Raw genomic sequence first — 20,766 nt, 5'->3', positions numbered from 1 at the left:
TCATGGTCTAACTGATCATCATAGTCTTTAAATCAAGATTTGAGGACTTCAGTAACTCCGCTACCAATGTTGCTGGGAGGCTGAAAATCTGCCTATTTCTAAATAAGGGATCACTGATTATAATAAAATAACCTGTTGGTTGCTTACAGGCTGCTCACCTCTATTAAAATAATACAATTACATCATGGTAAAATATTATGAAGATTTTCCCCAAGAAGAAGAGTGCATCATCGGTGACAATGTTGATAGCTACATCTACCCAAAGGCAAACTGCTACCTTAACTAAGGACTTGATGAGCTTCATCTTCAAAATGGACTTATAACTAGGCCTCTAAAACTGATTGCAATTTTGTCTGCCCAAAGTTTTGATCTGCATAACATGCATGTGCAGGCAAAAGCATACATAGGCTGGAAGCTTGAAAACAAAAATCAATTTCTTCCCCACAGTCTTTACCCTCCATCACGCGGTATGTATGGCAATCTGTCATACAGAATTGCTCATGATAGCTGGGCTACAGCTGATTCTATAATTCCTTACTGCTTTAGCGAAAAGCAATTTATTTTCTTATGTTGATTATCATAACAGGGCCTAAAGGGCTCTTAGCACAAACACATACAGGTCCCCAAATACATGCAGATTCCTGACAGCTTATCACATTCCAAACTCCACCCAGAGAGAAAAACAACATGCCAGACAGGGAATTTGCATTTGGAGGGGGGGGCGGGGAGAGAAATCACTGAAGGATTTACTTCAATCCATTTCATTATTTAAAAAAATACAGTGACACTTTTACATTTCAGAAATTTTACTTTAAAAACAAAGACGTTAACATCTTTTCACCTGTTGCAGAAGCAAACACAGCACCTACAGTGTTTCCTCCTCTGTTTTAAAGAGAAAGAGAAAAAAAGTTGTCAATTTTGCACGATCTCTCTATTCCCACACCTCTGCTGTGCAGTAATATTTGTAGCTGGGCCAGACTTTAATTAACTAGACGGGGTAGAGGGCACAAACAGAATATGATTTGTAACAGAACTCATTTAATAGAGAATCGCTTTTTTTTTTTTTTTTTTTTTTTTTTTTTAAAGTTTCCCTCCTCCTAAGACTCGTTTCTAAAATATACACCAGAGGAAGTCATGGAACAGTTCCTCAGAATACATTTGTGGTGAGATCCCCGTCCAAGTTTGAAGACAGCCTGAAGACTGATACAAGATGGGTGATGTGGAGCTTTTGAGTAGAAGTGTATCAAAAAGGTGTATGCAAAAATCATGTGTGTTAACAAAGAAGTACATGCTATACAGCCAACAGGGGGGAGTACAATATACTGCTTTTTCATGGGACCCACAAACAGCATGGTTTTAATTAATTTAAGCTCTCTGAGATGCTGTGGCAAATTTAAAACTAACAATTAGATAACTGAAAACAAAGATTTTTCTGCCTACCCCATCAGAATGTGGCAAATTATTGCCCCCAATATCCTTGACAGTCCATCTTATCAGTAGACATGCATATTTAAAATTAAAACCTTAACGTACCTTCAATTTTTTTTTTGCATACATCAGTTTCATGGTCACTATGTTCTTTCACAGATTTAAAAAAAAAAAAGTTGACATTTTACAGTTATAGTTGTCAGCAACTATTAATTAACTCATGGTGAATTGGTACGGAATTCACTCTAAAAACGGTGAATGCCGATTAGAGTCACCAGCTGCATGAGAAGTGTGGCTGAAAAGTAAAAGAGTTACCTTTTCCATAACTGATGTTCTTCGAGATGTTTTGCTCATGTTCATTCCATATTAGGTTCAGGGCTGCCCAGAGGGGGGGTGGCAACTGGGGCAATTTGCCCCAGGCCCCGTAGGGGCCCTGCAAGCCCTGGCCCAGCGGCAGACCGGGTCTTCGGCAGCATTTCAGTGGCAGGGAGCCCTTCAGTGCTGCCGAAGACGCAGAGCGACTGAAGGGTCCCCCGCTGCCAAAATGCCGCCAAAGACCCGGACTGCCGCCGGGTGAGTACAAGCGCCGCAGCTCCCCTGCTTTGCCCCAGGCCCCCTGAATCCTCTGGGCAGCCCTGATTAGGTGTGTGCTCTCACCACATGCACCAGTAGCTTTTCCCTCAGAAGCATCTGTAGGGGACCGGCTCTGGTGCCTTCTGGAGTGGTACTCCCATGGTGCCGTATAACGGGCGCCGCTGGCTCCCCCATTCTCAGTTCCTTCTTGCCAAAAACTCTGACAGCAGGAAAGGAGGGCAGGTCGAGTAACATCTCGAAGAACACCAGTTACAGAAAAAGTAACTGTCTTTTCTTCTTCGAGTGCTTGCTCATGTCCATTCCATATTAGGTGACTCCAAAGCAGTACCCCTGGAGGTGAGTAGGAGTTCATGGACGTGTAGACTGCAACACAGCTCTGCCGAACCCAGTGTTGTCTCTGGCCTGCTGAGTGATGGTGTAATGAGCTGTGGATGTGTGAACAGATGACCACATTGCAGCTCTACAGATGTCCTGAATAGTGATGTGCAACAGGAAGGCCGCTGAAGACACTTGCGCTCTCGTCAGGTGGGCTCTGACAATCGGTGGTGGCAGAACCCTTGCCAGGTCATAACAGGTCCTTATGCATGAGGTGGTCCAATTGGAAATCCTCTGTGAAGACACTGGGTGACCCTTCATCCTATCTGCTGTAGCGATGAAGAGTTGAGTCAATTTTCGGAAAGGCTTGGTATATTCTAAGTAAAAAGCCAAGACCCTCCAGATGGCCAGGGCATGAAGACGCCTCTCCTCACTGGTCTTGTGTGGTTTGGGAGAAAACTCCGTGAGGAAAATGTCCTGGTTCATATGGAAGGTGGAGACCACCTTTGGCAGGAAGACTGGGTGGGGCTGCAACTGAACCTTATCTTTGTAGGAGACTGCGTACAGAGGTTCTGAGGTCAAGGCTTTAATCTCAGAAACCCATTTCGCCAACGTCACTGCCACCAGGAATGGCAGGTGCGAAAGGGAGCAGGAACCCAGCAGCTCAAGGGGAGGGTCGGTAAGCCTAAAGAAGACCAAGTTAAGATCCCACTGTGGGACAGGAGCCTGTACCTGCTGGAAGAGTCTCTCGAGACCTCTCAAGAATCTGACCATCATGTCATGAGAAAACACCGTCTGTCCTTGGATCGGTGGGTGAAAAGCGAAGGTGGCCGCTAGATGCGCTCCAATGGAAGAATGTGCCAAGCCCTGGTTCCTTAAATGGAGCAGGTAGTCCAGTACAGCCTGTATGGAAGAACGCAAGGTAGAGATGCCACGCTTAGACGCCCAGCGGGAAAATCTCATCCACTTGGCCAAGTAAATCAGTCTGGTTGAGGGCTTCCTACTCCCCAGGAGGACCTATTGGACTTCTTCGGAACAGGCACACTCTTCTGGGTTCAGCCATGCAGCATCCATGCTGAGAGGTGGAGGGACTCGAGATTGGGGTGTAGGAGCCAACCGTGGTCCTGTGACAGCAGGTCCGGTCAGTTGGGCAGGGACCAGAGAGGGGCCACTGACAAGTTCATGAGCATGCAGGGGCCATGCCGGGGCGATCATAACATCCTGCATTTTCTCTCTTGATCTTTGCCAGGACTCTGCCAATGAGTGGAATCGGAGGGAAAGCGTACATGAGGCTCCTTGACCATGACAGAAGGATGGCATCAGAGAGGGAGCCCTTGCTCAGGCCTTGCCAAGAGTAAAACCGGTGGTATTTCCTGTTCTGTCTGGTAGCAAACAGGTCCACTTGGGGAGTTCGCCACCTTTGGAAGATTATGCAGGCTACCTCTGGATGGAGTGACCACTCATGGTGAGAGAAGAAGTCCCTGCTGAGCTGGTCTGCCAGTGTATTCTTGACACTAGGAAGGTGACAAGCTTTCAGGTGGATTTTGTGGCTGATGAAGAAGTCCCATAAATGGAGAGCCTCCTGACAGAGGGCTGATGAGCGTGCTCCCCCTTGCTGTTGATGTAGAACATCGAGGCTGTGTTGTCCATCAGGACTTGTTCCACCTTGCGAGACAGGTGGGGCAGGAAGACTCCACACGCCAGTCGGACTGCTTGGGGTTCTTTGATGTTTATGTGCAACTTCGTCTCCTCCAGGGAGGTCGCTGAGATGTGCATCCCAGCCAAGGTCTGAGGCGTCCGACGGGGAGTTGTCGAATGGAACCCTCTCCAGGGCTGTCCTGCAGTCAGTCAACCATTGCAGCGAGGTAAGTATTGGCTGGCGAATGGTAACAATATTTTCCAGGGGTTCTCTGGACTTGGAAAAGACCATCCCCTACTATTGCTGCAGGGGCCGCATTTGGAGTCTGCCATGGCAGACGATGTAAGTCAGATACCAGCAACCCACGCCTCACGCTACTTGACCAGTACTGGGACATTGAACAGGACCAGGAGCTACTACGAAGCGGTTGCTGGGAGCATTGTTCTGAGTAGGGCGACCTTCCTTTTGGAGATGGGCTGTGGATGGGCAAACATTGGTGGGACATCCCTCTCAATGGGGAACAGTACCGCTAAGGCGGGGACACACGCATAGATCCCAGCGCAGGTTTTCCCTGAGACTGGGGTACCGTTGGAGCCGATGTGGGTGGCACCGGGAACGTCAGGATCTCCTGAGCTGCTTGAAGGGCTTTGGGCATTGACGGCACCTGAAGCTGGCCAGAGCCTGCACTGCTATCCGGAGTCGCAGGCAAGGCATGGGCTGGGCTGCACTGTTCAACTTGAGCTGGGGCCCGACTTCCTGAGAGGGAACGTTGAGCTGCCTGACACAGGCGTTGGCTCATGCCCTTCCCTCTCCTTTCCCTTGCGGGAGGTAGGAGATCTTCCCCTCACAGTCTTTTTTGGCTTCTTGACTGGAGCCGTGGAGGGAGACCGGTGCTGGCTCGTGGACAGCACCAGGGGAGCACTGTGCACGGAGGCCACGGTGCTCAGTGCAGAGTCGGACCCCTGCTCCAGTGCCAGAGTGAGAACCGACTCCATTAGGAGCACTTTCAGACAGATATCACACTCCTCCTTCATCCTAGGTTTAAAGGACTTGCAGATACAGACTTGTCACTTATGTGCCCCTTGCCTAAGCACCTTAGGCAGCTTGTATGTGGATCGCTGATGGGCATAGGCCATTTGCAGGAATTGCAGGCCTTAAAGCCTCAGGACCAGGGCATGCACTGACCCCCAGCTGGGTTCCATTTGGGACTAATGAAGAGTTTGAGACTACTACTAGGGTAACTAAGAAAACTACTAACTATGTACAACTATTTTACAGGTTTTCAAAGTTTGCAACAGAGGAGGAATCAACGCTAACTGAAGCAGCAGACATTCCAGCATTGTCACTGCCAGCAAGAAAAAACTGAGGGCGAGGGGGGCCGGTGGCACCCCTTATACCACACCATGCAGGTGCCATTCCAGAGAGGGCCATAGCCAGTCCCCTACAGATACTGCTGAAGAAAAACTTCTGGCACCAGTGCATGTGGCAAGCACACACACCTACTATAGAATGGACATGAGCAAGCACTCGAAGAACTACAAATTTAGGGTGTCCACAGACTACTCATGGACTCCATTTACATAAACATAACCCTGCTGCAACATGGTTACAAACCCTTTGTCCAGTCTTCTAACTTAGTTACAAGCACACAGTGAAGGTTCCTGGCTAAGCAAGGGCTGGTAACTGTGTTTCAACTGGCTCCCCAACTTGATTCTAGTTGAAGCATAGACATAGGCTTTAGACAGCAAAAGATACAAAAGTTTGCTCCCAGATGTGGAGAGCAGAGATGGCCACGGTCTACACTTACAATTAATATAGCTATGTTGGTCGAAGGTGTGAAAAATCAACACCGCTGACTGATGTAGCTAAGCCAACCTAACGTCCAATGTAGACACAACTAGGTCAATGGAAGAACGCTTCCGCTGGCCTACCTACCAATGTTCAGGGAGGTGGTTTTCTTATATCGAGGGAAACCCCCCTTCCATCAGCTTAGATTGTGTCTATTCTATGGGGTTCTACTGGTATAGTCCCCCTAGTGTAGATATAACTTTAGATAATTGAGGAATTACTGAATATATGACTAAACATACTGATTTGATTCTAATACAGTTGACAACTCTCTAGGCACATCAATGCAATAATAATCCCAGAAATGTCACAGAAGACAGTGACAATTAACCCCTTCATCATAAAATCACCCCAGAAAACAGCAACCTCCTTTCTACTCAACTCAGATTCTCCAAAAAGGCCTAGCAAGTGAGCCTTGTCCCTTACTCTCAAAGTCGGAGAACTTGGACTTCCCTAGTGTCTGGCTGAGCCCAATAACCACATCATCCAGATTTAGTCACATGGAACAACAGAGCAAGAGTTATTAACGTACTGGTGGCATTACAGCCCAAACCAACTCACTTGTCTCCCCTGGCAGATATGTAGATTTGCTGAATGAGAGGTATGTGTGCGTGATAGAAGAGATACTTGTAGTATCCCACACAGGCAATCCTTGAGGCAGATGGACAATCACCTAGTATTGCCCACTAAAACAAAGCACAGCACCAGCTAGCCCTGCTAGGGACCACACACCAATGTTAGTCAATGAATCAAAGGCTGCTGACATACGTAATAGCACAGTCATGGGACTCCTAGCCTTTGTCCATTGCCAAAGGAACATTTACTAAAGAGATCAATGCAGGCTATATCCATTCCGAGACCAAAAGCAGACTGAAAAGAATCAGGGAAATGAGAGGATTCCAGACCGACTTTGTGACAATCTCCTCAATAGATTTCCCTAATGAAATGGAAAGATTTTATCAGCCAGGATGGATAAAGGTCCAATTCACCAATCACCACCCACAGTTCCCTTAAACACACCTGGCACTTCAATGAGCAATGCTCGCCAAAACACATGCAGAGCAGACTGCACATTTATATACTTCAGACACTGATCTGCTTCTACAGAAAAAGCCAAGCCAGGCCAAGTCAGATCGCTCTTTCCCACAAGGTAGCTGAAAAATTCACAATGTGTGTCTGAAGGTTATTGTGTGTGCTAATTGTGTGGGTGGTTTTGAAGAACTATGGCAGTTAGATGATCCACCATCTGTGCATCTTCCTCATACAAACAACGAAATTGTTGCATGCAAATTAGCTGTAGAGTAAGGTTGGTGATTGGATGAGTTACATCTGATATTACAGTGGCAGAGATACATGCCTTACTGTGGCTATAAACCATATAGGTGTAATTCATAAAGTCAAAATAGCTGAGAACTTAAAAATTGAATGGTAACAGACTCTGAATCCCAATGATGAACAAAGAGAGCCATCAACCATGCCTGTAGCTGTTTCCATCACTTCACGTTGACTTTGCAGACATTCTAGGTTTCAGAGTGGCCCACAGAGTGCCAATTCTGGAATTTTATTATATATAATCAAACAGATCCATTACTGTGATGGCAACAAAGCATGCCCTGCCCTGAAACTGCAAGAGATAGTGGTCAGGTCATGACCTCTCAATCTCCACTCCACTCCACAAGATCCAGAGTGTGCGATGTGTATTGAACTCATGTGACTAGAGCTAGAGATCACCTGGAATCACTTCATGATTGCTATGAAACTGATCCTGTGGCCACCAAGGTCTAATAATAACCAGTGCAAGGCTAGCTGAAGTACTGGTATGCTTTGTGCCAACAAACAGAGACAAGATGGGTGAGGTAATGTCTTTTATTGGCCCAACCTCTGTTGGTGAGAGAGAAGCTTTCGAGCTCAAAGGCTTGTCTCTCTCACAACAGAAGTTGGGCCAATAAAAGATATTACATAATCTACCTTGTCTCTCTAATATACTGGGATCGACACGGCTACAACTACACTGCCAACAAACTTGTCATTTAAGGTTGGAGAGGGCACGAGTATCAATTTGCCCACTACAGGGCTTCCACTTCTTGGTTAAAGTTATAAGATGACAAATTGTTTTTGAGGGGAGCCAGGGGTCAAAAAAGTTAGCTCTCACTTTAAAAATTATGAGGACTCTCCTCCTTGAACTAGCTGGATTCACTAAAACAGAATTGAAGAGAGATTATGCATTACAGCTATAGTCCCACTTTCTCTTTGAAAACACACATTGATTCTAGGAGAGACACGCATGGGCCAAATTCATCCCAGGTGTAACTTCAGTCAAGCCAACAGAGTTACACCAGGGATGAATTTGTTCGGCAGTATTTTAAAAAAAAGCATTTAAGTTTTACATGTCTGTTTTTCCCTTCATTCTCCAGCTACAAAGAATGAGAATTTAATAATTAAATATAGCTGACAAATGAAAATCATAGATCCCCAGAGACACAAATTACATCTACTACCTGATGTGAGAAGTGCAGAAACAACACTTCTACACATGAAGAGGGAGGTTTGACAGATAGAAAAATATATTTCTGGGCTGCACATTCTGCCTCTAGTTGGGATTAATTGCCTGGCTGTGGATCTGTGTAGAAAATGTTTTTCCCCTTATATCAAATAAAATTTAAAACAATCAACCAGAGAGAAAAATGTAGGTTTTTAAAGAAATCCCTACCGGGTCTTTTTTTAGTTCTTAATTCTTTGCATCTCTGGAACCTCTCTCCTTTAAAACAGCTCTAACTTCCACTCTCTTTTTGGTCTCTCTAGATATGAATATATTATGTATTTACACAGTGGATACAATTTATACACTGCTTTCAGCAGACACTTGTACTAACAAGTGCAGGGTGAACTATTTCCAGAAAACAACTTATTTCTATCTGTGAATTATCCATGCAAAGATCTTGATTTTTTACTAATTTGGTTGTTCAAAATTATTGGACAAATTTATGTGAATGTTTTTCAGCATGTGAAGTATTCATATGGATGATGAAGGTGGCCATGCAAGCACTTCTGGTATTTATACACAATTGCACAAGTATCCGAAACACCTTCTAGGAACATTCTTATATACAAGATTTTTGCTACCTGAATTCAGGTTTTTTGTCTGAATTAAACATTGGCAAACATTTTTGCAGTATTCAACTCTAGTGATAACCCTTAGCTTGTGATTAAACCTTCACTGTAATCTCATATTGGGAAGTGATAACGAACACAGTGCTGATATATCTTGTATTTTACTGAGAACAGTCAGTGTTTTTCAAAGGTTTTCAAAGGTAATAGCGCAGCTAACAAAATACTCACATATGTGCCTCACCACCACAGAACTTGCAATACAGTCTCAAAGGGTAATTTAAATTCACATACTGAACCTTATTTTTAAATGTGAGCATCTTAAGACTACATCCATTTTGATGCTTAAATTGGCAATTAAGTATGCAAATAGCCAATATTTTGTGGCAGATGTTGGATTTGCTAAAGAGCCTAGAGTTGAAAATTGGGCCTATTATCTATAGTAGTAAAGTAAAACAGTTTTTAAGTCCAGCTGTTGCTCACGTCAGGAAAAGCTCCCTCTACATCAGGGATCGGCAACTTTTGGCTACGCGGCCCGGCAGGGAAATCTGCTGGTGGGCCAGGCCGATTTGTTTACCTGCAGTGTCTGCAGTTTCGGCCAATCGCAGTTCCCACTGACCGCGGTTCGCTGTTCCAGGCCAATAGCGGCTGTGAGAAGAGGCATGGGCCGAGAGATGTGCTGGCTGCGGCTTCCTGCAGCCTCCATTGGCCTGGAACAGCAAACCGTGCCAGTGGGAGCTGCGATCAGCCAAACCTGCGGGCGCTGCAGGTAAACAAACCATTCCAGCTCACCAGAGGATTTCCCTGACGGGCCGCGTGGCCAAAGGCTGCCAATCCTTGCTCTACATGCTAGACATGGATTTGTATTCCATAGTCATTTATACATTGCATATAAACAAAATGTGCACACATGGTAGTCCTTTGGCAGATATCCTTTGCTACTTACTGTAGGACCTTTTCAGACTAGCAGATGGGGGAAGTTTCCAAGTGTTTCTTCTTTGAATACATTTACATGGTATATAAAAACAGAACATTTCTCAAGAGTCAGGAGATACTCCATCATGGCTCTTGTAGCAGATGGCTACTTACACTCTGTCAAAATTTTGAGTGCATTTCCAAAATAGTAAGCGGAAGCTGCAAAATCCCACATCTGACTTTAGCTGAGATGTGGTGTAACATGTTCCTGCCTTTACAAGTCACTTGGCAGAAGAAAAGATGTTCGAATTTTTCAGCTACAGTAAAAATGTCCCCTCCAAGCGGGAAAAAGGGGTGGAGTGTGGGTAGTTTCCTAGACTCTTGCGCTGGGGGTCTCTCTTTCCCAAATTGGAAGTAATGACAGATGCATCAGCTCTACCAGGTACAGAGGGGAGCAGACTAAATGCTATTGTAATTGCGGAAGTAGTAACTTGCCCTATTTCCCCTATGTTTTACATCTGCCAAGCAATGTGGCTTGTACACTTTGAATGCATTCTCTCACCACTCATCTCCCCATTTTGATGTGATGAAAGGTTGAGCTAGAGATTTAATACAACTGCCAGAGAACCTGTTCTCTCAAGTGCAAAGAGAAAGGAACTGTCAAAACACTGGTGGTGGACAAACTATGAGGCATTCTGCCCTCAGGGAAATGCACAGTTTCTATGCAATAACATCAGTGGTGGCAGAAGGCTCTGCAGCAGGGGTTCTCAAACGGGGGGTCAGGACCTCTCAGGGGGTTAGAAGGTCATTTCATGGGGGGTTGCGAGCTGTCAACTTCCACCCCAAACTCTGCTTGTTTCCAGCATTTATAATGGTGTTTAATATATTAAACAGTGTGTTTAATTTATCAGGGGGCTTGAGATGTGAAAGGGGTCGCCAGTAAAAAAGTTTGAGACCCACTGCTCTACAGATTCTCTTTTTGGGAGGAGGGCACAGTACCATGTCCTCAAATGCTAGGCTAACCTGATGGGGAGCGAGGGCTAAGAGAAAGAATGCATTACCCCCAACAGACACACTGGTTATTACTTGCAGCTTTCTAAACCTGTTCACTTTCCCAATCAACCATTCAGTGAAGACTGTAAAGCCACCATCACAAATATTTGTATTTGCTGCACCACACTCAGGCTATGTCTACACTATGAGCTAGAGGTGTGATTCCCCTGCTCGTGCATACACACTGGCACTAGCTCTTCTTGAGTTGGTGCAAGTATGAATAGCAGTTTAGCGGTGTAGCACGGGGTAGTGGCAGAGGACGCCTGGCTTAGCTGTGTGGAGTGCAAACCTGCCTGAAACCGGTGGGTTTATACAGCTTCGCTGCTATTGTGGCTACACTGCTGTTTGTACTCACTCTAGTGTGATGAGAGGCAGTGTGACTACATGTATGTGAGCAGGGGAATCACACCCCTAGCTTATAGTTTAGGCATAGCCTAAGATTCTTAAATTCATATCTACTACTGTCTTTGCAGTAATTTTGCACACTAGGTAAGCTATATTCCTTGCAGCACATGTCACCGTATCCAAATCTTGTCTCAGCCATTCTAGTCAAGCTTTGGTCTTGTATCAAATAGGGTTCATAATGTACAATGCTTTTAACCACTGTTAAACAACTTGGAACCAAAAAACAGTTCAAAGAAGGATGTGCACTTTGTTCAGTAAGGATAATTTGTGTCATTTTGCCCTGCAGTAGGGATGCCGTACATGTCATTAGGCATGCACAATGAATCTGATTTTCCTTTGGCCCAGTTTATCATATATTTGGAATTAAGTCAACTCCATCCTTGAACTATTCAGATAGAACGTTTTGTGCTCTGATATGTCTTTGGCTCATTACACAACCAAAACATGAAGAAACCACATGGACACTGCTGGGCCCAAAATGACCATGTTTACTAACTATGCATTAACGTGCAAGGCCTACTTACAAACATACTGCTGCTGTCGCTGGTTTCTGATGGCTTTTAAAGCAGAACTTAGTGAGTGCCACTAGAGGACTCACAATATTTTAAAGGGATGCTACTTTGTACCTGCACTCTCCAAAATCCCTTTCCCCATCTAGCCTGCCAAAGACAACTACCCTTCATTCCTCCATTAACTCAGCCTTCCCTCAATCCCTCCAATTTAGAAGGTAAGTCTACTTGCTAGTTGGTACTGCTCCCATAGCCTGACAGTTCCAGTGAGCAAGATGATTAATGCTGGCAAAAGCCTACATATGAGTCTGAAACCTAGACAGAAATGGGAAAGACATGGCACTAATTACTATGGCTTGGGACCAGCTAGAGCTGTCACATGGCTCTTATCTGCAGAGTTAACCAAGTAGAAAATAGCTTATGCTTCAGGGATTAGGGAGCCTAGGGACTTGAACAGATAATGGAAAACATCCCACATAAGGAATACCTAATAAAAAAAACATAACCAGACTCTAAACCATGCCTCATCTGCCCCCTTCCCAGCTCTAGCCTTCCAAATGACTTCAAGCTCTGCCCAGACTGCATCTAGAACAATGGCATAGATAGAATGGATGCACCAAAGCCACTTTTGTCCTTCTTAGTCCCAGCATCATACAGGACAGCACAAACTAGCAACATTCAAACTGCCCTGTAAAGCAGAATTTGAAGATTAATGATCCCAAATCACTCCTCCAAGTAACTACCGTCTGCTCATCTCCTAGCTTTGACTGACTACAGTGAGATTAGCTCATCTAAGCAGACCAGAGTTAGTACTGTTTCTTGATAATCTTTCAGAATATATTAAGTATCACCCCTCTTATTTTGTTATTCAAGGTGAATACATGAAGCAAAACTGAACAAAAATTTTATATGGAAACCTAGGTTTCAGATTTGATAGTAGTGCTCATATATCTTTGAATAATAAAAAGCCACCAGGCAATTTACAATGAACTAGAATTTTAATAATTGAGAAGAAGCTTCAAACTAAAGCTAATCAAGACCCATTCCAGAGTTCACCAGTAAGATACAATAAGTCAAAATACGCCAGGCCTGAACACCCCTGGTTGACAGATACAGGCTTATCAGGCAGTCTTAATGATTCTGGGTTAAGCTGCAAGATCAGCTCTTGGCTCCCTCAAGATAAACCAGTGCACAACATAACCCATGTTATTCTAATTCCTTTCTTTATCAACATAGTTTTTTCTGTTCCTTTTACAATCTCAGGGCAAAATCCTGGCTCCACTAAAGTCAACGATAAAACTGCCATCAAGTCCATTGGAGCCAGGATTTTGCCCTCAGTCCGTATTTAGAATGTTACAGTTAAGAACACAAGAATGGCCCTACTGGGTCAGACCAAAGGTCCATGTAACCCAGTATCCTGTCTTCCAACAGCGGCCAGTGCCAGGTGCCACAGAGGGAATGAACAGAACAGGTAATTACCAAGTGATCCTTTCCCTGTCGCTCATTCCCAGCTTCTGTCAAACGGAGGCTAACGATACCATTCCTGTCCATCTTGGCTAACAGCCATTGTTTAACAGGCTTCCTGCTTCCGATGTACTTAAAAAAAATTGCTATTACTTTCTGAGTCTTTGGCTAATTGTTCCTCAAATTCTTTTTAGCCTTTTTTTAACCCTGTTATGGTCTTGGCCTTCACAACATTCTCTGGCAAGAAGTTCTACAGATTGACTGTGTATTGTGTGAAGAAATACTTCCTTTTATTTGTTTTAAACCTGCTGCCTATTAATTTCATTTGTGTGTGTTAGTTCTTGTCTTATGAGAAGTAGTAAACAACACTTCCTTATCTACTTTCTCTACACCATTCATGATTTCATAGACCTCAATCATATTTCCCCTTACTCGTCTTTTTTCCAAGATGAAAAGTCCCAGTCTTATTAATCTCTCCTCATATGAAAGCTGTCCATATCCCTAATCATTTTTGTTGCCCTTTTCTGAACCTTTTCCAATTCCAATATATCTTTTTTGAGATGGGGCGACCACAGTATTCAAGATGTGGGCATACCATGGATTTATATAGTTGCAACTTGATATTTTCTGTCCTATTATCTATACCTTTCTTAATTATTCCCAGTATTCTGTTCACTTTTTTGACTGCTGCTGCACATTGAGTGGATGTTTTCAGACAGCTATCCACAATGACTCCAAGATCTCCTTCTTGAGTGGTAACAGCTAATTTATCATTTTATATGTATAGTTGGGATTATGTTTTCCAATGTGCATAACTTTGCACTTATCAACATGAAATTTCATCTGCCATTTTGTTACCCACTCACCCAGTTTTGAGAGATCCTTTTGTAACTCTTCACAGTCTTCCTGGGTCTTAACTATCTTCAGTAATTTTGTATCACCTGCAAATTTTGCCACCTCACTGTTTACCCCTTTTTCCAGATCATTTATGAATATGTTGAATAGGACTCGTCTAAGAACTGAACCCTGGGGGAACACCACTGTTTATCTCTCTCCATTCTGAAAACTGACCCTTTGTTTCCTATCTTTTAACCAGTTACCAATTCATGAGAACACTTTCCCTCTTATCCCATGGCAGCTTACTTTGCTTAAGAGTCTTTAGTGAGGGACCTTGTCAAAGGCTTTCTGAAAATCTAAGTACACTCTATCCAATGGATGCCTGTAGTCCACATGCTTGTTGATCACCTCAAAGAATTCTAGTAGATTGATGAGGCATGATTTCCCCTTTACAAAAACCATGTTGACTCTTCCTCAGTAAATTATGTTCATCTATATGTCTGGCAATGCTGTTCTTTATTATAGTTTAAACCAGTTTGCCCAGTACTGAAGTCAGGCTTACAGGCCTGTAATTGTCGGGAATCACCTCTGGATCCCTTTTTAAAAATTGGCATCACATTAGCTATCCTCCAGTCATCTGGTACAGAAGTGGATTTAAATGATAGGTTACAGACTACAGTTAGTAGTTCTGCAATTTCACCTTTGAGTTCCTTCAGAACTCTTGGGTGAATACCATCTGGTCCTGGTGACTTATTGCTGTTTATCCATTTGTTCCAAAATCTCCTCTAATGATACCTCAATCTGGGACAGTTCCTCAGATCTGTCACCTAAAAAGAATGGCTCAGGTTTGGGAATCTCCCTCACATCCTCAGCCATGAAGACTGAAGCAAATAATTCATTTAGTTGCTCCACAATGGCCTTATTGTCTTTGAGTGCTTCTTTAGCACCTCAATCCAGTGGCCCTACTGGTTGTTTAGCAGGCTTCCTGCTTCTGATGTACTTAAAAAAAAAAAAAAATTGCTATTACTTTTTGAGTCTTTGGCTAACTGTTCCTTAAATTCTTTTTTGCCTTCCTAATTGTATTTTTACACTTCATTTGCCAGTGTTTATGCTCCTTTCTATTTTCCTCACTAGGATTTAACTTCCATTTTTTAAAGGATGCCTTTTTGCCTCTCACTGCTTCTTTTACTTTGCCTTTTAGCCATGGTGGCTCTTTTTTGGTTCTCTTTTTATGCTTTTAAATTTGGGGGATACATTTAAGTTGAGCCTCTGTTATGGTGTCTTTAAAAAGTTTTCATGCAGCTTGCGGAGATTTCACATTTAGCATTGTACCCTTTAATTTCTGTTTAACTAACCTCCACGTTTTTGTGTAGTTCCTCTTTCTGAAATTAAGTGCTACAGTGTTGGGCCACTGTAGTGGTTTTCCTCACACAGGGATATTAAGTTTAATTATATTATGGTCACTATTACCAAGCAGTCCAGCTATATTCACCTCTTGAACCAGATCCTGTTTTCCAATGCTATACCTTTTTGAATCCTGTAGGTGTGAAGTCTGCCATCTCCCACTTGCCGCTATTCTTCTCAGCACCACATTCCAGTACTGCCAACCCCACCCATCAGGCGTCAGGCCTGATAAAAAAAGTCATGTGTTGTTTTGGTTTTTTAAAATCTTTGATTTTTAAGCCACAAAACGAAACAAAACCAGTAAATTTTGGAACCTTTTCCTTTCCCTTCTGGTCTGTGAGCCTTGGGGATATTTTCAAGCTTATCTCTTCTACCATGAGGACTAGACATTCCCCTAGCACCCCTACCCCTTTTTAAAAAAAACTGAATGCTGAGCCCCTCTTGCAATCTCTTAATTCCAACAGCAGGGGCTTTAACCCCCCTGCCCACAAAACTCTCAATAAAATCAATAAGAATTGGCAACATGTCACAGGAGACATTTTGAGTTTTTAGTATTTGGGAGCCAGCCTGGAATTGTGGGGGAGGCACAGTAGCTGGATGCTTCTGCTAAAGTGACTAGTAATATAATGGCTGCCATTTAAATTATTCATCTTTAGGTTTAAGTGTTAACAACCTATTCAGATGTACACGGCAGTTTATGCCTCCCAGATCTATTTTGCAGATGCAGGAAGATAGTGGTGCATCGATCTATACTTGGTATGCATTTGCAGGCCTTTCTGCAACCACAAATTCTAGGTAAAAAAATTAAGTGAAAGCCTAGTTTCTGTAGGAAGGATAGGGATGTGGGGGGTGGATTCCATGGCAAATTCTACAGTTTTGGAGTCACAGAATACATGGGGCCCTGATTATAAACCTCTCTCTCTTTCTCTCTAAAATGTTTTGGGAGAGCGTGGGGAGAGAAAAGAAAACTGTTGAGATAGAAAAGCTCCATAAGCTTCTGGCACTATTTCAATGACCCCAGTGAGTCTAGTTCTAAGCCTGAATATGGCACACAAATTACACTCCTTGCAGCTGGTGGTTTTTCTGATGATGGATGAAGTTCAAAGCTTGATTCTCTGTTGCTCTGCACCTTATATGGTCATTTACAAAAATGCACAGTGAGTATAAAAGTGCTGCCAGATCAGAACAGAAAAAATCAAACCCCCAATTGACCGTGTTGAATCTTTTAGATCTATCAGCTGCTTCTGAACTGTTGACCACGTAATGTTGAGAATATTCCTGGGGACCTTATCTGGCCCAAAGAATGTTAAATTAAAGTCCATTACTGCGTTTCCTGAAAACTGAATAACTACCCCTCTTTCGGACTTAACCTATCACTTCATTTCTGCTCAAAAGGTTACCATTTATATGCTAGCTGGAAAAAACAGCAACTGGAATTGTTTTAGTTTATGTCCAGTGATTGTTCACTCAGGGCTGACTTAACAACTTAAGGGATGAGTCAAGCAATGAACTGGCACTTGTTCTGCTGCTGGCCCCACACAGACAGCTAGAGTTCTCAAGCACGTAGCCGGATTTGCAAGGGATGCAGGACTCAAGAGCGGCAGGGCCTCACAGGAACACTTACATTCAGGGTATGTCCACATTACAAAATTAGGTTGAATTTATAAAGTTGATTTTTAGAAATCAATTTTATACAGTCAATTGTGTGCGTCCCCACTTAAGACCATTAAGACGGCAGAGTGCGTCCACAGTACCGAGGCTAGTGTCGACTTTTGGAGCATTGCTCTGTGGGTAGCTATCTCACAGTTCCTGCAGTCTCTGCCGCCCATTGGAATTCTGGGTTGAACTCCCAATGCCTGATGGGGCAAAAACATTGTCATGGGTGGTTCTGGGTAAATGTCATCACCCCCGCCCTCCTCCCCATGAAAGCAACGGCAATAAATTGTTTAAATTGTTTCTCACCTTTTTTCCTGGGTTACCCGTGCAGACGACATACCATGGCAAGCATGGAGCCCGTTCAGCTAACAGTCACCGTACATCTCCTGGGTGCTGCTGGCTGGCATGGTACTGCAGTGCAATATAGCAGCAGCTTATTGCCTTTTGGCAGCAGACGGTGCATTACGATTGGTAGCCACCGTCATCATCTCCTGTGTGCTCTTTTAGCCGACCTCGGTGAGGTCGGTCGGGGGTGCCTGGGCAGATGTGTGCGCTCCTGGCTGGCCTCAGTGATATTGGTCAGGGGCGCCTGGACATAAATGGGAGACAACGATGGCCAGCAGTCGTACTGCACCATCTGCTGCCAGCCTAAGATGTATAAGAGAGATGAAGTGGATCAAAACAACGAGACCAGATTTGTTTTGTATTTAAGAACATAACAGAAGAACGGCCATACCGGGTCAGATCAAAGGTCCATCTAGCCCAGTATCTATCTACCGATAGTGGCCAATGCCAGGTGCCCCAGAGGGAGTGAATATTTCATTTTTCCTCCTTTTGTCTGAAGAGTCTAACCTACTATGGGCATAACATGCTTTTAAATTATACACAGCAGAGCATTCTGTTTGGATAAACCAATCTTGCATGGTTGGTAGACAAAGCACCTTCCCCCTCCATCTCCCACCAAAACAAAAAAGAACATAGGCCTCAGGAGAGGGGGGAATATTAAACCAATACTTATTTTCAATATCAAAAGAAAACAGATAGTAAAAGTTATCTGTAAAATATAGATGCACATGAGACGCAGGCTTTCTTTGTCATAATAAGACTATTTCCTCTTGCATCCCTAGTGTGGCAGATGCACTCAGTCTCACTGCACCATTCTTGCATAAGGACGTACAAAGCAAAACTCAAACTAGCAAGCAACGCTGTCAGAGGCTCCTTGATTTAAATCAGAAATGAGTATGTTTTTCGGGGCATATTTCTCTCCTATAGAGCCCGTCCAAAATTTCCTTCCTTTAAAAGCAAAAGAGCAAGTGGGTTCTTTAAAGGAGCCAATAAAAAGGCAAGTGAGTAGGTAGAATAAATCCTTTAATACTGAAGAGAGGGCAGATCAGGAAGATTGCCTCTACAAATGGCAAATCTGAAAAATGCAAGCTTCCTGTGTGCCAGTTCAAATGGTGGAATTGAATTCACAATGTTGTATTGGTCTGTGATCCAAAAAAAGACAACACCACATTATGGTAACACATCCCAGATGGCAACATTCCATCTGCCCCTCTTCTTTCTCATCCCCCTTTCACTAAGAATCCCATAAAAAACAGACATTTCATTAAGCTTTTGCGGGAAGTCTGCCAATCCCACTACTCTGCTAGGCAGTTTTAACAGCAGCCTCATCCACTATTTTCTAATCCAGATCTGTCACATATTGTCACTAACAAGACATGCACAGCACTAGGACATCTTGTAAAGTGCTTGCAGTGTAATTACAAAAGGTCTTTCTTTGAGCCATAAATCTAAAATCTTGGCTAGAAAAATAAAATCTAATATTAAAAGCTTTATCAAGCAAGGAGTAGGGATGTCTCTAACCAGAAGATGAATATGAAGGTGTCAAAGATACATTGCCTGTGCCAATCCGCTCAGTATGACTGCTCGGCGCTTATATAATGCACCATCATTTTGGGGGTTGTTCTGCACATGCTCCCTTTCAGGGATCAGAGTTCTTAATATTACTGCGGTGATGGGCACATTAGCAACAGTAAAATGGGAAGAGGCTGTTCCACTGTAGCACATGGAAAGTAGTGTGGTAATAAAATGTTCATGTAAGAAAATCAGAAAGAGGCAACTCTGGTGAGTGAGTGTTTGTATTGTGGTGGTGTCTAGGGACCCCAGTCATAGACCAGGAACCCATTGTACCAGTCACCAGTACAAAACACAGAACACTGTATGAGAGGAAAGATTTCCTTTAGAGAAGGGCCTGAATCAAAACCCCAGCTCAAAACCACTCTGGGCCAGCTGCTACCACCCTTACCCCCACTGAGAAGCACCTTACTTCATGAATAGCCCCATGGAAATCCAGGGGACTATTGTGATGTAAGGAACTACTGAGCAAGAGCAAAAGAGGCAGAATCTGACCATATAAGTGGCGGAGTTGGGGGAATGTTGAAATCCAAATAAAAATTCTCTTTGGTTTTCATTCAACATTTTAAAAAGCACTTTGGGTTAAAATGTCCATATCAACAACTGAATTAGACTTGAGCTGTTGTGTGACTCGCTACTTATAAAAATAAAATGAGGAACTGAGGGGTTTTATTGTTACTTAAGGAGCAGTAGAAACTGGAAGTACCATGAATATTCCTCCTATCAAGGCCCTCAGTTCTCTGCAGCAACATGTGTGTCTAATTCTAGTGCAATCTGTAGAAACAGAGGGAGAGGGCACACTATCAATAACCCCCTCCCAGGATCTGCTGCCACCATCAGATGGGAGCAGGTCCCATCAGATCCCCCTTCTCCGATCCTGCTGTATGCACTGGTGGATTCTGTGCACTGCACCAACTCCTGCAGCTGAGCCTCAGATCCTGTGGTGGTTACAACAGCCACATAATTGCCTTCAGTTAATCCAAGTCATCTGTAGACTGGCTGCTTTAAACGTTCTCTGCTAATTTCAAGTATCTGTTGCATATTTCATCTGACTTGCTACCCCCTGCCTTATGTCTATTGCAGATTGATGACTGAGCCAGGATATTATCTAAAACAGAGTGCTTGCGAACAGGCAAATGTACTGTTGAACCCAAGACATGGAGAAACCCTCCTGGGTACCCTTTGCAAATGACTTCTCACAGAACCATTCATTTTCTAAGGTAATAGATATATCCTATCTTGTTACAGTGCTCTTGTGAGGCAGTGTAAGATATGGAGAACTCTTTCCACTTGACAAACTTCCAGCTAAGTGATGCTGTCACTCAGCAAGGAGCAAGGCTTCCTTTTACAGCACCGTTTCAGCCTGAAAATGCTCACACATTCTACTAATCCAATATCCACTCTGCGTGGGTATGTGGTAACACCTCAGATGAAAAAAATACCGTGCACCAATGACCAGCAGCTGAAAGAAAGCAAAACTACAGTGCACATTAGGCCTAACTACATGACCATCCATGAAAAGCTATATTTTGAGAACGCTACAGTTGGAGATGGTTGTTTGGGGCACAGGCAAGAGTTTACTCCAGATGACCATTATACAATAGGGACAACCCAGCACAGATTCTGTAAGGAAAATCATGCCTTTCTAATCTACTGATATTCTTTGAACAGGAT

At 43.6% G+C, this 20,766-nt stretch overlaps 1 long non-coding RNA gene across 3 annotated transcripts in view; it reads right to left on the bottom strand.

The window, feature by feature from the left end:
- LOC116827008 (uncharacterized) overlaps positions 1-20,766 on the bottom strand; it is a 75,001-nt gene that overhangs the window by 51,758 nt on the left and 2,477 nt on the right. For all 3 annotated transcript variants that reach the window (XR_012655232.1, XR_012655233.1, XR_004374195.2), the window contains exon 2: positions 15,608-15,744. This is a non-coding gene — a long non-coding RNA (uncharacterized LOC116827008). The remainder of the gene's footprint in view (positions 1-15,607; positions 15,745-20,766) is intronic.

Source organism: Chelonoidis abingdonii, chromosome 2 (genome assembly GCF_003597395.2).
Source record: "Chelonoidis abingdonii isolate Lonesome George chromosome 2, CheloAbing_2.0, whole genome shotgun sequence".
Classification (NCBI taxonomy): domain Eukaryota; kingdom Metazoa; phylum Chordata; order Testudines; family Testudinidae; genus Chelonoidis; species Chelonoidis abingdonii.
The sequence above is the reverse complement of the archived record's forward strand: the minus strand, read 5'-3'. Positions and strand labels throughout refer to the sequence as shown.